The sequence below is a fragment of the Sus scrofa genome, chromosome 17 (assembly GCF_000003025.6).
Source record: "Sus scrofa isolate TJ Tabasco breed Duroc chromosome 17, Sscrofa11.1, whole genome shotgun sequence".
Taxonomy (NCBI): domain Eukaryota; kingdom Metazoa; phylum Chordata; class Mammalia; order Artiodactyla; family Suidae; genus Sus; species Sus scrofa.
Genome location: NC_010459.5, coordinates 24,842,440 through 24,859,144, shown reverse-complemented (window position 1 = coordinate 24,859,144; position 16,705 = coordinate 24,842,440). Strand labels below are relative to the sequence as shown.

General features: G+C 44.1%; 1 long non-coding RNA gene across 1 annotated transcript; it reads left to right on the top strand.

The window, feature by feature from the left end:
• Window positions 4,226–15,734, top strand: LOC102160165. Its single transcript, XR_002339985.1, has 3 exons — window positions 4,226–8,525; window positions 12,813–12,871; window positions 14,969–15,734. It is a non-coding gene; the product is annotated as an uncharacterized LOC102160165 (long non-coding RNA).

Here is a 16,705-nt window from a genome sequence, read left to right as displayed (position 1 = left end):
GTCACATGGACTGAGGTAAAAGAGAGGCAATCTGACAGTCCCAGAGACTGTCTGTCATTAATTCATATGAACTCAGCACGCATTATTTTTGGACAAAGAAGATGGCTTTTGCCAATCATTTCAGCCCCTCTTTAGCACTTTTGAGTGTGTTTATCTTGACAGCTTTTTATTTACTCTTTTTCCCCCCAGTGGTATATCAGAAATATGGCCCCATCTGGAGGCAGTGCATAACTTGATGTTTTCCATAGCCCTTCCAATCAGGAGTAACTACAGCTGTCAGGGGAGCACTGAAAAAATGTCAATTAGCTATAAAAGTTCCACAAACAAGCATTATGTCTTCCTTTTACGAGTCCCCGGGTGCAGCTCAAAGTGGAGTGATGATGTCCGTGCTTAGAAATGGCTGTTGGGGGTCCCTGCATCTTTTTTCCCATTAATAATTGCTTGGCACTGGCACTGGAGTCGTTGCATGGTGGAGCCCAGGCACGCAGAGTGTGTAGGTTAAAAATAACCACAGTTCCAGCTTCCCTTGTGGAGCAGTGGGTTAAGGATCTGACATTGTCACTGCAGTGGCTTGGGTCCTCGCTGTGGCATAGGTTCAATTTCTGGCCCAGGAACTTCCACATGTGGAAGATATGGCCCAAAATACCCTCCAAAACTACAGTTCCCATCACATTTATGGCGCTGAGTGGTGGCACTGAGTCCCTCTCTGTGCAAAGCATGTGGATGAGTTAATCCCTCCAGGGAGCCATCTGCACAGCCCTCCAGCCTCTTGGCTCCTCCCTCCTTCCTGACTCTCCAAGCCCTGGCTACTTGTCTGAAAAACTGAGGTTGCTAGGGCTCCAAAGAGGAATAAGAGAGCAATCTGCCTCCTGGGGTCACTCTTTATAATTGTTCAGGACCCAACCCACGTGGGTTTATTTGCAGAAAAATGTTCTGTCCTCCAGGCTAAAAGGCTAAAAGAAAATCTCTCCCCTTCCCCCCACCTGAGTAAAACCAGGTAGGTACAGATGGTGGATGTGACCCCTCTTGACATGCCTTTTTTTTTTTTCTTTTTAATTATAGTTGATTCACAATGTTCTGTCAATTTCTGCTCCACAGCAAAGTGACCCAGCCATACATCCATATAAATTCTTTTTTTCATATTACCCTCCATCATGTTCCATCACAAATGACTAGTTACAGTTCCCTGTGCTACACAGCAAGATCTCATTGCTTATCCACTCCAAATGAAATAGTTTGCATCTACTACCCCCAAACTCCCAGTTCCTCCCATTCCCTCCCCCTCCCTCTCCCTCTTGGCAACCCAAGTCTGTTCTCATAAAATCTTATTAACAAAGACAGACAGCCAACCCAAGTGCTCTAATTTGTCAGTTGTATATTTTTTTAACTACCGCATTGAAATATGATTTATCTCAGCTATTGAAGTTTTTGGTGCCTCCTTAAATCTTGCACCTGGAGCCAGTGCTTCACTCTCCTCACCCTGGTCCCAGCATGGCCTTTTAGCCAGAGAGGAAGTGGGTGTGGTCCTTCCTTCAGCAAGGGCTCAGCTGTGTGTTCCCAGGGACTGACTGTCACCTTCAGCAGAGTTGGGGCCGCTGTGCCTTGAGTGGAGGTGGAATCTGGAAAGAGATGTACACAGACCTTGGCTCCAGCTCTTGATCTGCAACCACGTAGCCTTCAGCAAATCTTCCAACTTCTCTGAGCCTCCAGCTCCCTGCCGACAAAGCTGAAGCAGTAATACCGACTTCGGAGGATAGCTGTAAAGATTAAATGAGATAAAGTAAGTCAAGTGGCCAGCCTTGGTTAAGTGGCACTTTCACAATGTTTGCAGAGTGAAAAAAATGCACAGAATGTGGTTGAAGGCTGGGAGGATTTTATATCATCAGATTGCCTTCCCCAAACTGGACCTTTTGTGTTGTTTTCACTTGCTGTGTCAGTTTTGGGAGAGTTCTGCCTGGTTTGTGTCCTGTGCTCAACCCAAGGTTAAGGTTAATATGTGAATCTCTTCATACAGAGTTAATACAGATAATGCTTTGCAGCTAGGAAGCATCTAATAAGTATTTGTTCCTTAAGTGGAAAGAAAGGTTTATTTATTTTCTTTTTAGGGCCACATCTGTGGCAAATGGAAGTTCCAGGCTAGTTCCAGCAATGCGAGATCAGAACTGCATCTGCAACCTACACCGCAGTTTGTCATAATGCCAGTTCCTTAACCCACTGACGAGGCTAGGGATTGAACTCTCATCCTCATGGATACTAGTCAGATTCTTTTTTTTTTTGCTTTTTAGGACCGCACCTGTGGCACATGGAGGTTCCCAGGCGAGGGGTCCAATTGTAGCTACAGCTATGCCACAGCCATAGTAATCTCAGATCCGAACCATGTCTGCAACCCACACCATACCTTGTGGCAACACTGGATCCTTAACCCAATGAGGAAGGCCAGGGATCGAACCTGCAATTTCATGGTTCCTAGTTGGATTCGTTTCCACTGCACCACGATGGGAACTCCACTAGTCAGGTTCTTAACCTACTGAGCCACATGGGAACTCCAAGAAAGTTTATCGATGAGCAATTACATGAATGAATTAGAATGAGGGAGTGTGGTTTTATCCCCCCACTGAATGGAATATTTGAACAATTCACACTGTCAGCCTTATGGGTTTTTGAAGTTCTTTGAACTCAAGGAAGGCAAGTCTAGGCACCTTGAAGGCTTCCCTGACCCCTGAGATTCCTAAGTAGGGGGGGATCACATGTACATTGTTGCCTGGGTCCTTGTGCCTCCCTCCCCAGTAGGAGCAGAAAGAAGAAGCCAATTTAGTGCTCTTGTTAAGTTGCTAGATTGGCCCACAGATTTTGAATGAATTCCTAACTGCTCTGAAGTCAGAAAGTTCATGTCCTTGGGGAAAGATGACACTGGGGGCATTTGGTGGAAATGATGTCCACAGGCTAGAAGATTTATTTTTCAAGCTGGGATCAATTTAGTAGTAAAAGGGGGTGCTCTTAATGATTACACTGGAATAAAAGACACCAATCCAGGCTCTTCTGGAGAAGGACACATAGTCATCCTCCTTCCAAGGCAATTCTGTCTGCAAAGTGCTTCCTGTTCAGTGTTGGAAAATCAGTCATCTCTTCCTCTGTCCAGTGGGTGGCTGGGTGCTTGCCCTTTGCAGCCCCTGCTTTCCAGTGGGTGGTGGGACGATCGCACCCCCATTTTCTGGCTATACCACCTCTTTAGCCAGAAGCCTGGGATCACTGAGAGCTGGGCTCTTCATCCATGGCCATAGGCTGGCTCTCCTGCTGCACTGGGACTTTCTGTGTGAGAGAGTCAAGTCTTCCAGGAACCAGGAAAATGGAATCAGAAGTATAACAGCCAGGTCTCTCGTTGTGGCTCAGATGGTTAAGAATCAAACATAGTGTCAATGAGGATGCAGGTTCGATCCCTGGCCTTGCTCAGCAGGTTAAGGATCTGCCATTGCTGTGAGCTGTGGTGTAGGTCACAGATGTGGCTCCGATCCCATGTTGCTGTGACTGTGGCGTAGGCCAGCAGCTGTAGCTCCAATTCAACTCCTAGCCTGGGAACTTCCATGTGCCCTCAAAAGAAAAAAAAAAAAAAAAAAGTAGAGAGGACAAGCAAAAGCAGAAAGCCAATGAGGTGACCAGTGTGGCGGCTCAGTTGTCTTTGAGATAAATGGCCAATGTTAGCACTTCGAAGGATTATAGATCATCTAGTCGAATATCTCACTAATATCCCCCTTTCACCCCAATTTACTGTGGAGGAAAGTAAAATCAAAAGAGTAAAATAATGTGCTCAAGTTTGTGGATTCCTTCCAATCTATACTTCTAGCCCACACCTCCCCCATGGATTCCAGCCTCAAGAATCCCACTGCTTCCTCAAAATCTCTGCTAATGGAAATACCAAAGTCAACATATCCTTCAGTGCTCCAGGCCACCCACACACCCGAGCCCCCCACAGAACTCCCCCCAGCCAACATAAGTCCTCCCTCCCAGATGCTCAGTACCCAAGTCTTGGAGTAGCTTGGGACCCCTTATGTCTTCATCTTCTTTCACACATCACGTGGAATCTGTTAGAAAATGTCACTCAGGGAGTTCCTGCTGCATGAGGACAGGGGTTTGATCCATGGCTCACTCAGTGGGTTGAGGATCTGGCATTGCTGTAAGCTGCGGTATAGGTCTCAGAGGCACCTCAGATCTGGGGTTGCAGTGGCTGTGGCATAGATCAGAAGCTACAGCTCCAATTGGATCCCTAGCCCAGAAACTTCTATATGCTGCAGGAGTGGGCATAAAAAAGAAAAAAAAAGAAGAAAAAGAAAAAGAAAATGCCACTCAGAGCATACCCAGAGTCTAACCACTTCTTACACCTGCTCCAAGCCCCCATCATTTGTCATCTGGGTTATTGTTATTGCCTCCTAACTCCTTTCACTCATAACTCCCCACAGTTCTTCTTTCACTGAATTGAACAGTTAAATCAATCCTTTTAAAGCCTACGTTGGCCCTGTCACTCCTCTGTTCAAACTCCCCTAGTTTCCCACCTCCCTCAGAGTAAAAGCTGAAATCCGTCCTCTGGCCTGCAAAGCTCTACAAAAACTGAATCACCCACTGTTTCTTCAATGTCATCTTCTAAAAGGAGCTCCCTTGTTCACACAGCTACAGCCACTCTGGCCTTGTTGCTCTTCCTCAAATGAAACAGGTACCCCTGCCTCAGGGCCTTTGCACTGGCTGATTCCTGTGCCTTGAACGCTTAGCTAAATCCCTCTCTACCTTCAAGTCTTTGCTCAGATGTCAGCATCCATAAAACTGCTACTTTTCATGCCCTTTTCCTGTGTTATATTTCTGCAGAGCATCTATAACCTTCCCATATACTCTATATTGTACTTGTTTCTGTTTATTGCATATCACTCTGAGTAGAATATAAGCAAGCTAAAGGTAGAAATTCATGTGACTTATCCCCTGCTGTGACCTCAAAGGAGGCACACAGTAGGAATTTGATCAGTATTTACTGAATATAAGAATTTAGCAGCTTTCACCAACTGTGTGCCATGGGTCAGGCATGTACTAAGTGTATCAAGATGATCACAGCAAAATCTTTTCTCTTAAAGTGGCCCTGAATCCTTGGGATGGAGGCACAGGCAACCCCTAGTGTGATATGGTCAGGATGCAACCCATGGTTTTTGTTCTACCATGTGGGTGGGTGACCTTGAGCATCTGGACCAATTCTTTGTACATGCAGACACCCCTTCCTTCTTCCCTGGAGGCAGAGATAACACTGCACCATGGAAATGAAGCCCCCACTGGAGTTTGCCTCAGACATATAAGAACTCAGGGCCTAACAGGGCAACACCCTTCTATTTTCATGTTCAGACCACCTCTCCAAGGGAGCTGGTTCCCTTCCAGCACAGTGGCCTCTAAGACTGTCTCCAGTGATTCCTCCTCCTGGTGGTGTGCCCTCTTGTAATCCTCTTCCCTTCATGGGGACCTGGCCATATTGGCTCGCTTCTAACCAATAGAATAGGGCAAATATAACTTATGAGGCTAGGTTACAAAAAGCCTGTGGCTTCCACTGTGCTTTCTCCCCCTCTCTTTCAAGTTACCAACTCTGGGAAGATCCAGCTGCCAGCTTGTGGCAAACACCCCCATGGGTGAAGCTAATCTGCTGAGGCTTCCTACCAATGGCCATGGGATTGTATGAAGTCAGGGCTGATCCTCCCCAAGCCAGCCCTTGAAATGGCACAGCCTCTGCTGACACCCAGCCTGTTGACTTGTGAGAGGCCCCTCAGTGGAACTACGTGACCGAGATGCTCCTGGATTTCTAACCCACAGGAACTCTGTGACAGTACATGTTTGTGACTTTCAGCGCCTACATTTTGGGGTGATTTGTTATGCAGCAATAGGTAACTAATACATAATCACATCTCTGCTTTGAGCCACAGCCTCTGTCAAGTGTCCAGAGCCCAGGGAGGCCCCCATCCCCAGGGTGCTGGTACAAGACTAGAAGAGGCAAGAAAGAGGAACCACAGGGAGGGTGTGGGAGAATCTGGAGGGTCCCTTTGGTTCCCGTGAGCTATTTGCCACTGCTTTCCTGCCTGGGTGCTGTGATCTTTCAGAACAATCAGCCAGGCAGAAACTGGTCCTCTCCGGTTAAGCGACAAGTTATTGAATTCTTTCTTTTTGATTGGATTAGACAAAGGCATTGACTAGCTCTCTATGAAAGGAGGAAAGTTGATCCCAGCCCGATTACATTCCTTCAGCATCCTTGGTTCCAACAGCCTCCTTTCTCTTGCTCCAGATGCTCAATAAATTTCTGTTGTTATTGTTCCGAGGTGGGAGGAGAAGCAAAAATGAATTCTCTTTTCTTGTGTAAGAGGACCAATCACTTCTGCACCCACCCCTTCCCCAATGCGATCATGTTCTCATCACAGTGCATACGGCTTATGGCTGAGAACTGCCGAGAAAAGCCATGGACCTGCCTGAATTAGCCCCCGACTTGGGTGAGCAGTGAAGCAGAAACCATCCCTCCTTTTAACACCATGACTCCACCAAGCAGGCCAAGCCCTGAAATCATCATTGATTATCTCATTTGGCCTGACTCCTGGGAAATCTCAGGGGAAAGCAAATTGAATTGGATATTTGCCTCCACTCTTGTAACAGGGGCCCTGCCTAGATTCATTTCAGTCATGACAGACATCCAGAAAATGAGGCCTGGAGTAGCGTGGCTGCAGGGGCTGTCTGGTCCCGTGAGAAGATGGTCTCTGGTGAGTGGATGAATGGAAGGGGGGTGCTTTGGAGCCAAGCACCATCTTTTAACCTAGAGGATTAGTCCCAGAGGGGAGGCCCCTTTGCACATGGGCTCTCTTGGCTGGCACAAGGAAAAGGCCAATTGTTAGGAAAGATGAATGAAGCAAAGGCCAGGCTGCATTGTTTTTGTGGGGGAAGGGGGTCTGGGGCCCCCTGGGGAGAGAGGGCTGCACTGGGACCGTTGAGGGTAGGATCTTAGGAATAAAGGGACAAGAAGCCCTTTTGTGACCATGGGTCATTCCAAGAAATCCCTGGCCCTTAGTAGGGGGGAGATGAATAGGCAAAACTTAAAAAGGCCAGGAGGGTTTATTTAATGAGAGAGGATTTCAGGGCGGGCAAGCCCTGCTGGAGGCCTCTCAGCTGAGCCGAGAGAGCAGTCTCAATCCTGAGCCCTGGACCACCTGCTTCTCTCATAAACAGCCCGCCAATGGGGCCTGGCCAGCCTGAGTAGGGGAGAGCCCCAAGAGACTGGGTGACAAACACAGTGCCGAATAGAGAAAGCCCATAATGTGAAATTGGCAGGATCTCCACCTGGCTGGCAGATGGAGCACGTGGGCTTCACAACGGAGAGTAAATGGGACCTGTGAACCTAGTGAGGCCATGGGGGGAAGATTTTATGGGCAAATTTATGAACAAAATTACAATAATAATAATAATAACATTAGCACAGATTATTTATCAAGTGTCTTCAATGTGACAGGTCAGGACATAGATGGGTAGATAGATGACAGAAGATAGAGTAGGTAGATAAGGATAGATGATGGATGGATGGATAGATAGGTTGATAGATAATAGACAGATGGATAACAAATAGATGATAGATAATGGATGATCGATAAGTAGATAGATAACAGATAGGTGATAGATTAGAGAGATGATAGAGAGATAGATCCAAAAAGAGAAGTACTATTATTTGTAGTGAAAAATGTTGACCCTCCCAGATCCCCTTGGAACCCTTTTCACCCATTTTGCCTTTTGTGCCCACCCCCAGGCTTGGGTGTGCTCTCGCTTCCAGCAGCAAGCAAGTGTGTCTGTTTTTTCATAGGCCTTCTCTCAGCCTGGTGGAGCTTGCTTTGCAGAGATGTAAGCACTGCAGAATTTTCATCCACTGTCTTTCCCACAGCCCTTAACCAGTGACTAACAGGTGCAGAGACATGAAAGCACCTCTGGGTGTGGCCAACACAGGCATCACCTACAGCTCAGAGCCCCTCTGGGGTCAGGTTGGAGCTGCCCTTTGCAGGACTTTGGCCTGAAATGACACTTCTGCTCAGCTTCATCCATTTTTCTCCCCCACTTCCCCCACTCAATTTCCACTTTCTCCTGGGAGCCCTTCCTTAATCATACGCATCCTAGTCTCAGGATATGCTTTGAGGAAACCTCACTTAAGACATTATCCCCCATTTGTAGGAGAGAAAACTGAAGCTTATAGTGATATGAAGGCATTAGATTGCCCAGGGCCACTCAAGGAAATGGCTGAGTTGGTATTTATAGGCAGTCCTGACTCCAGGGTCTGTGTTCTTTCCATCACTTGCAGAACTCACTTCCAAAAAGGAAGCATTTGTGTGTGGAAAACTGGGAGGAAAGCTCATGCTTCTTGTCATCCTTTGGTTCCCTCTGAGGGGTGCTTCTTGACCGTGGATCAAGAGTTGGTCAAATTCAAGACACCTTCACGACAGTGCTGGGGAAGAGGACAACTGACTTGCCAGGATTTCTCAGTAGGTATATTTCATTTAGTTTTTGCTAAAATTTGACCCCGAGGGTCAGTGGATTTATCCCAGTAGAATTACTCCAAAAGATACCTTCCTCAAAGGGAGATTTGTAGCTGCTTCTGTGCCCCAGTTACCTTCCATGCCAACATGGTACTGACATGTGGGAAGTTTCACCATGAGGTATGATTGGTTTGTATTTATTTCCATTGAAAGTTAGAGGTTATGTGACCACTACTGTGTCCTTGTCATTGTTGTCTGCCAGCAAAGGAATGTTTGGGCCCAGAGGTAGATAGATTTGTGGAGCCCGATAGGCCTCAAGCACTGGCCTTAGGTGCCTAGCAAATTACCCAGCACTGGAGACGGAAGAAGCGTGATGGCAAATAGGTGGGCAGATGCTAGAGGTAGGGGTTTCTCTGGACTCAGAAAGACCTGGATTGAAGGTTGCAAACTAGCTGTGTGGCTCCTGGCAAGTTACTTAACCCATCTGAGCCTTATGTCCTCATCTGCAAAATGGGAATTCCAATTGTCTCTAGTTTATAGAATTGCTGAAAGGAACTGATGTAAGGATTGACACCTAGTAACAGCATGTATTTGATAATGATATCCATGTTTTAATAGCTTAGTTTTGACCTCTGTTAAGCAGGAGAGAAAAGTCAGGAGATTGCATACAATGCAGCTGGCGTGGCAATGCATGTCAGCATATACTGCAATGTGTGTTAGCATATATTCCAAAGCATGTCAGCATATGCTCTAACTCTAGCAAGCTGTCTGCTTACCAAACAGGTCTTGTTTTGAACCTATAATCATCAGGAGGTGAAAGGAAGACGTTGTGTTATAAAAGTGCCTTCTCTCATGGGATCCATGCTTTCTGCAACCCGCTTAATGATGACAGCACAAAATATGGGGCCCATGTCTATGAATGTTTATATTCTGCTGGGGCTCTGTAACCTTCAGACTTACAGGCAAATGGTTAATGTTTAAGCAGGAATTGCTTGGCTGCTAGTTTGAGGGCCACTCAAATTTATTTTCTAAGTGTGTCCAATTGGCCTTGTCTTCTAGGGAACAATTGCTTTTGGTTATAATCTCTAACAGAGGCCTCCCAGTATTTAGATTCGAGGTGTGTCTCCTGGAAATGTGCATTAATCATTCTGACTGCAGTAACACTGCCCCCAAACATCAGAACTTCTATCAGTTAACAACCACAGAGGTTTCTTTTCTTGCCGAGGTGGCTTCAAGTCAGTTGGACAGCTCTACCTAGAGCCGTGGGTTGGGTTCAAGTCGGATCATGTGTCTTCATTCTAGGGTCCAGGCTCATCAGAGACAGCAGCTCTGTGGGCATCCCCTGCCTGTGGTGGCTACAGGCCCAGCTGGGCAGCACATGCAAAGCCTCTGCTCAGATTATGTTGGCCAAAGCAATCATTGGGCCAAATCCACCATCAAGATACTCTGTCTAGTGCACATGACAAAGTGGGTAGATGTAGAATTTAACAGTGGGAGGGGGAACAAAGGAGTGTCACAACAATCCAATCTACTATATAAGAATAATGAGACGTCACACTGGACCTAGAACTAGGACAAATGACAGAGACCATCAAAGAGAGGTAGAAGTACAGATACACACTACTGTATATAAAATAGGTAAACAACAATGACCTACTGTAGAGCACAGGGGACTATGTTCAATATCTTCTAATGATCTATAATGGAAAAGAATCTGAAAAAGAATATATAATAATGTATGTATATATATGTATATGTATATATATGTATATATACGTGTATATGTATAACTGAAACACTTTGCTGTTCACTTGAAACTAATACAACATTGTATTAGTATTTATACTTGAATAAATAAATAAACTTTAAAAATCCTTATTGAACAAAAAAGAGAGAGCGAGATCAGAGTGTGAACACTAGTGCTCTGAGAATCAGTTATGCATGGAACATGGAAATTACCCCAAAAGACACCAAAAGGTCTCTGTCCTCTACCCCAACTTACCGATGCTTATTAGTAAACTGATAAAAATAAACTAAGATATAGGCATTTGGAATTAATAAGACATAAATGATACATCTAGTTAGATAATCACTACCGTGGCAGAATTGGGTTGGGGGGGACCTCCCAGATTGTTGTGTGACTATAATTTCAGGGTAAAGTCACAATGCTGTGAGTTCTGTAGGATTTCTTAAGCAGACTTTTATTTATTTATGCCACATCAATGATGAGAAAGTGGCTCTTGTTTGGCTTTTAGCTAATAAGCAAAGCATTCCTGTAAATAGGAGTTGCTGAGTCATATGCATTTTTGTAAAGTTAAACCAGTAGAGGGTGTGTCCTGGTCTCCAGCGCTCTTGGATAATGTGGATGGGTACCTGGGAGGAGGTGGGATTGACTGGGGTGTGTCTGGTCACCCCCTTTCCAAAGGTGTGGAGTCAATGTAGCTGTGAGGGGGGTCAGTGGAAGCAGTCACCCCTAGGGACTGAGCTAGGGCTGTGGGAGAATCTCTAAAAGGCTCTGGATTTCTTGCCTCCCCCTGCCCCCATGCTGGATCCAGCGACTGAAAGTCCTTAAAATGATACTTGTGCTCACATCACCCCATCACTCAGCATCTGGCAAGTCCATGATGGAGTACTTGCAGGATCTGGAAATGCTCACTCTGCTGGGCTGCCAGATCCTTGACAAAAGGTGCCTTTGGGTCCCCCTGCAATTTTTAGGGTGAAGGAAACGTACTTAAAAAGCACAGAAGTGGGAGTTCCTGTCACGGCGCAGTGGTTAGTGAATCCGACTAGGAACCATGAGGTTGCGGGTTTGATTCCTGGCCTTGCTCAGTGGGTTAAGGATCCAGCGTTACTGTGAGCTGTGGTGTAGGTCGCAGACGTGGCTTGGATCCCGCATTGCTGTGGCTCTGGCGTAGGCCGGCAGCTGTAGCTCCAATTAGACCCCTAGCCTGGGAACCTCCACGTGCCGCAGAAGCGGCTCAAGAAAAGGCAAAAAGACAAAAAAAAAAAAAAAAAAAAAAAAAAAAAAAAAAAAAGAAAAAAAAAGCACAGAAGTGATTCAGGACCAAGATAGTTGTGTGCTGTCAAGATGAGGTCCCTTGCTCTTCTCTGGATTAATCCAGAAAGTGGTTGAAGTTTATGGCCATGCATCTCAGCTGGGGAATCTTACAGGTAATGAAATTAGACTTTTTCATCATGAGGATGGAAGTAAAAGAACATGTATTTCCAGTTTCTTAAGACCTACCTGAATAGATGCATAATGCAGGAATGAAATGGCAAAGGGAGAATTGCCAGAGACTTCTAGAGCTCAAAGTGGATGGAAAACTCTTGTTCTCTTTTACAATTAAGGAAATAGGAGGCTTATTAGGTGAAGGGTCTTGTTCAAAGCACACAAGCATTTGATGCCATGGACCTTTGCACTGAGGGCCTGGTTTTTACTTCTCACCCCACAATCCCATTGACCACAAGGGTCCCAAAGGTTTTCAGTGTCTGCTTTTGAATAACAAGAATCGAACTGAAGATTATTAGGGGCAAATGTTATGTAATCAATGAAGAGATTATGGAGTACCCGTGCTGACCTTGGTTGGAAAAGAGACCAGCAGGGATTCCCACAGAATTCACATAAGCCAGGGGGAGGGGAGACCCTTCTTTGAGTTCACTGAGTTCTGGGGAAAAGCCCAGATTTGGATACTGACCAGCTGTAAACTTGCCATTTAATTTCCTTTAGTATTATTTCCCTCATTTGCCAAGTAAAGATAATTATTTCCGAACTGCCTGCTTTGAAAGCATATTGTGAAATTCCAAATATAGATGATTTAGTCCAACAAAAACATGTGTAGGGCCCATTTTGCAAGGCATCAGAGAGTCAAAGATGAATATAGCAAGAATACCCTGGCTAGCCTAATGACGGAGCATTCTGTGTTATCCTCTCTCGGGGCTGCTCCCTTTTCCCTGGATGCAGTGGCTGGACAGACATCTGCTGGTGCCCCCACCACCCACGCAGCTCAGAGCTCTCAGGTTTATGGTCCTCAGTAGTTTCTGCAACACATAATCCATTATCCAATGGTCATTGATTAACACAGAAATTTTTTCCACCTTTACATACATGCGAGTTTCAGGGGTGATTCATGGATTGTTCATATTGAAGAATCAGGATTCAAGAGGGAAATGTATGAGACAGAAAACTAAGGAGCAAGGGCTGAATCTCTCGAGTTGCTTCATTCCCAACTTTCTTTAAGGGTCTGGGTGACTCACTCCATTGTTCTGAGTTTGAATTTCCCCCACTCTACTCAGGGAAGAAGAATCTTGTTGGCCTGCTCCATGGGGTTCTTGGGGATTCAAGATGGCAACAGGTATGAAAGCACTTTTTAAAATGTCTAAGTGTTAAAAAGGAAAACCTAGGAGTTCGTTTCATGGCTCAGCGGAAGAGAATCTGACTAAAATCCATGAGGACACTCAGTGAGTGATTTGCAAGTGGGACCTTATTAGGACATATGTGATCTACATCATGTCAGGGATATGGCCCTCCCCACTGCCTTCCCATTCACAGAAGAGCTGATGCTTCTGCTCTCAGGAGAAAAAGCACAGATTTTGTTGCTATTCCAGAAATTCTGAACTCTGCAGCTAACTGGATCACTTTAAAGGCCCAGGCAGGAGACATATTTGTTGTCAATGTCTGCACATGAGGGATTTCTCTCTGCATGATTTTGCTCTTAAGGATGGAATGAAGTCTACTTCAATGAAATGCATAGGGAATACTGATCTACTTTGAAAGGCACCACTTATCCATTTATTGGTGGCCCAGGTATGTGGATGATTATGGGGCTTTCAGGAGAACAGGCATAAAGGAGACCATTTCCAGGAGATACCTACTCTTAGAACAGGGATATCTTGGAGTTCCTGTTGTGGCTCAGTGGTTAACGAATCTGACTAGGAACCATGAGGCTGCTGGTTCGATCCCTCTCCTCCACTCAGTGGATTAAGGATCTGGTGTTGGCGTGAGCTGTGATGTAGGTTGCAGATGCGGCTCGGATCCCGAGTTGCTGTGGCTCTGGCATAGGCCGGCAGCTATTGTTCTTATTAGACGCCTAGCCTGGGAACCTCCATATCCCATGGGAGCGGCCCGAGAAATGGCAAAAAGACAGAAAAAAAAAAAAAAGAACAGGGATGTCTTGTAGACATCCCACATGGCCAGTGGCCATCAAGCAACCCCAAAGTTGATCCATTATACACTGCCTACCTCTTGCTGTGTCTTCATTAGTACTTACATACATAATGCCAGCAGGTTTTACTTTTATTAAACAAATTAAGAAATTTTGCACATGTTTATAATTTTTTTTTTTTTTTTTTTTTTTTGTCTTTTTGCTATTTCTTTGGGCCGCTCCCGCGGCATATGGAGGTTCCCAGGCTAGGGGTCTAATCGGAGCTGTAGCTGCCGGCCTACGCCAGAGCCACAGCAACGCTGGATCCAAGCCGCGTCTGCAACCTACACCACAGCTCATGGCAACTCCGGATCGTTAACCCACTGAGCAAGGGCAGGGATCGAACCCGCACCCTCATGGTTCCTAGTCGGATTCGTTAACCACTGCGCCACGACGGGAACTCCTATAATTTGGTTTTCATGCCCAAATATACATTAGTTTGGTCTCCTGGGAATAAACTTTTGTGTATGTGCTCTAAACTTCAAGTTATTTTTCTACATATTATTATGGCTTTGCATTTCAGACCTGTGAGAGACTTAAAGGAATAAGTTATATGCTACTGCCTTTATCGGTGTTATCATAAATAGTTTTATGATGCTGTTTTTTCCTTCTTTAAATAGACACTGGAAACTCTATAGCAAATTACTGTATGCTATAAGTCTAGCTCAGGAAATGCTTGAATATTTTCGGCAGGGGAAAGAAATCATCATCGAGTTGATTGGCAAAATAGCTTAACTATCTAAGAAATATTTAGGGTTTTACCTTGAGGCTTTACTGAAGGATAAACTCTTGGAGAAAGTAACAGACAATTACTTATCTGTCTGAATTGCTCAGGTTTACAGCAAAGCACATGGGTCTCTGAATGGTGATTTGACTTTATTCCCATTATAATAAAAGTGGGAATTACTTTCTTACCAGCTGAATGAAGAAATAATAATTTTTTTTAACACAGAATAATTCACTTGCAAGCTGTGCATTTTTTTACTGTTGTTCTTTTTAAATTCTATCTTTGCTGGACTCCTACTTCAAAGATGACTAGAGTAGAAGTGAGAAGGCCACTGCACACTAGCTGTGTGATCTTGGCCAAGTCACTGAAAGTGCGTGAACCTCATTGATAAAAAAACATGAATTATATGATCTTTTTTTTCCCCCAAATATTTTGTTCCTAACATTACATACTTAAAATTTTCAACATGTGTCCTGAGATTGTTATATTTTATTATTTTCTTTGCTTTTGTCTTCATGCAGAATATCTTGCTAATGAGCTTAGAATTTGAGAACGAAGAAATCTCTATCACTGTTCTGATTAATTTTGCAGTTGTTCATAAGTACTTAGTTTTCTGTGTTCAAGTATGCATTGAATTTAGACCAATTCCTGTGACTTGTGGGTTAAAACAACTTGAGCATAATTACCTTTCACTTCTAGCTTTAAGAGTGAATGATGATTCTTCATTTGCACCCTCTCTCTTGCTACTGTGACCAGCCTGGGTCTCTGAGTGAAGATAACATGGAGCAAACCCCTCCATTTATGAGTAATGAGCATGCATCATAAACAAATCATTTGTGATCAAACCATGAGGTCTGGGGATTGTTCATCACTGCATCATAACCTAGCCTATCCTGACTAGTATAACTTCCTTCTTCCATTTTATGTAGTTGACAAATAGCATTTTGGGGAATTTACTAATTGAGGTCAGCAAATGAACCGTGCTTCTGACGCTGTTGACACCAACTAGGAAGAAACTTAGCTACTATAGATATTTACCCATTTCTTTGCAAATGCTCCAAACTAAACAGACAGCTGGCTCCAAATAATACAGTTTCTCATCTTCCTCAAAAATATTTAATCAACAACATATTTCAGCCAGTAGTGAATTATAAGGGACTACTTATATTCTTAAGACATGAGATTATTTTTTAAATTTGGTTTTCTTTTCCATCATGGTTTATTATGGGATATTCACTATAGTTCCCTGTGCTATACAGTAGGTCCTTGTTTATCCATTCTATATATAATAGTCTGCTAATCCCAAACTCCTACTCCATCCCTCCCCAACCCAGCCTCTCCCTAAGCAACCAGTCTGTTCTCTGTGTCTGTGAGTCTGTTTCTGTTTCATAGATAAGTTCATTTGTGTCCATTTTAGATTCCATATCTAAGCCACATCACATGGTATTTGTCTTTCAGACTTCCTTCACTTAGTACGGTAATTTCTATGCTCATTCATGTTGCTGAAAATGGCATTACTTCATATTTTTGATGGCTGAATGGTATTCTATTGTGTGTGTGTGTATATGTATGTATATATATATATACCACATCTTGATCCATTCAGCCCCGTTGATGGACATTTAGGTTACTTTCATGACTTGGCTATTGTGAATAGTACTACTATGACCATTGTGTTGCATGTATCTTTTCAAATTAGAGTTTTATCTGGATAAATGCCCAGGAGTGTGATTGCAGGATCACATGGTAACTCTATTTTAAGTGTTTCTGAGGAACCTCCATACTGTTTTCTGTAGTTGCTGCACCAATTTACATTCCTACCAACAGTGTAGAAGGGTTCTCTTTTCTCCACACCCTCTCCAACATTTGTTATTTCTAGACTTTTTAATGATGGCCTTTCTGACCAGTGTGAGTTGGCACCACATTGCTGTTTTGATTTGCATTTTTCTAATAAGAGATATTATTTATTTGAACAATTGTTACAAACCAACAAACCACTGTACAGACTGCAGATATTTTTGTTGTTTCTATTGTTATATGTAATTTTTGAGTGAAATCATATTTGCTACAGTGAATTGAATCATTTTGAGGATGAAGGGTCTGGCTGTAGTCCAAGTACACCCAAGTGACATGAGTGCTTCAATCAGCCATTTAAAATAGTTCCTTTGAAAACAGGACCTGAAAATGCACAGTGTAGAAGAAAAGAGTTTTTCAAGTTTGCTAATGGCTGCTTTATTGTTTTCGTTCTCCTGGGGTCC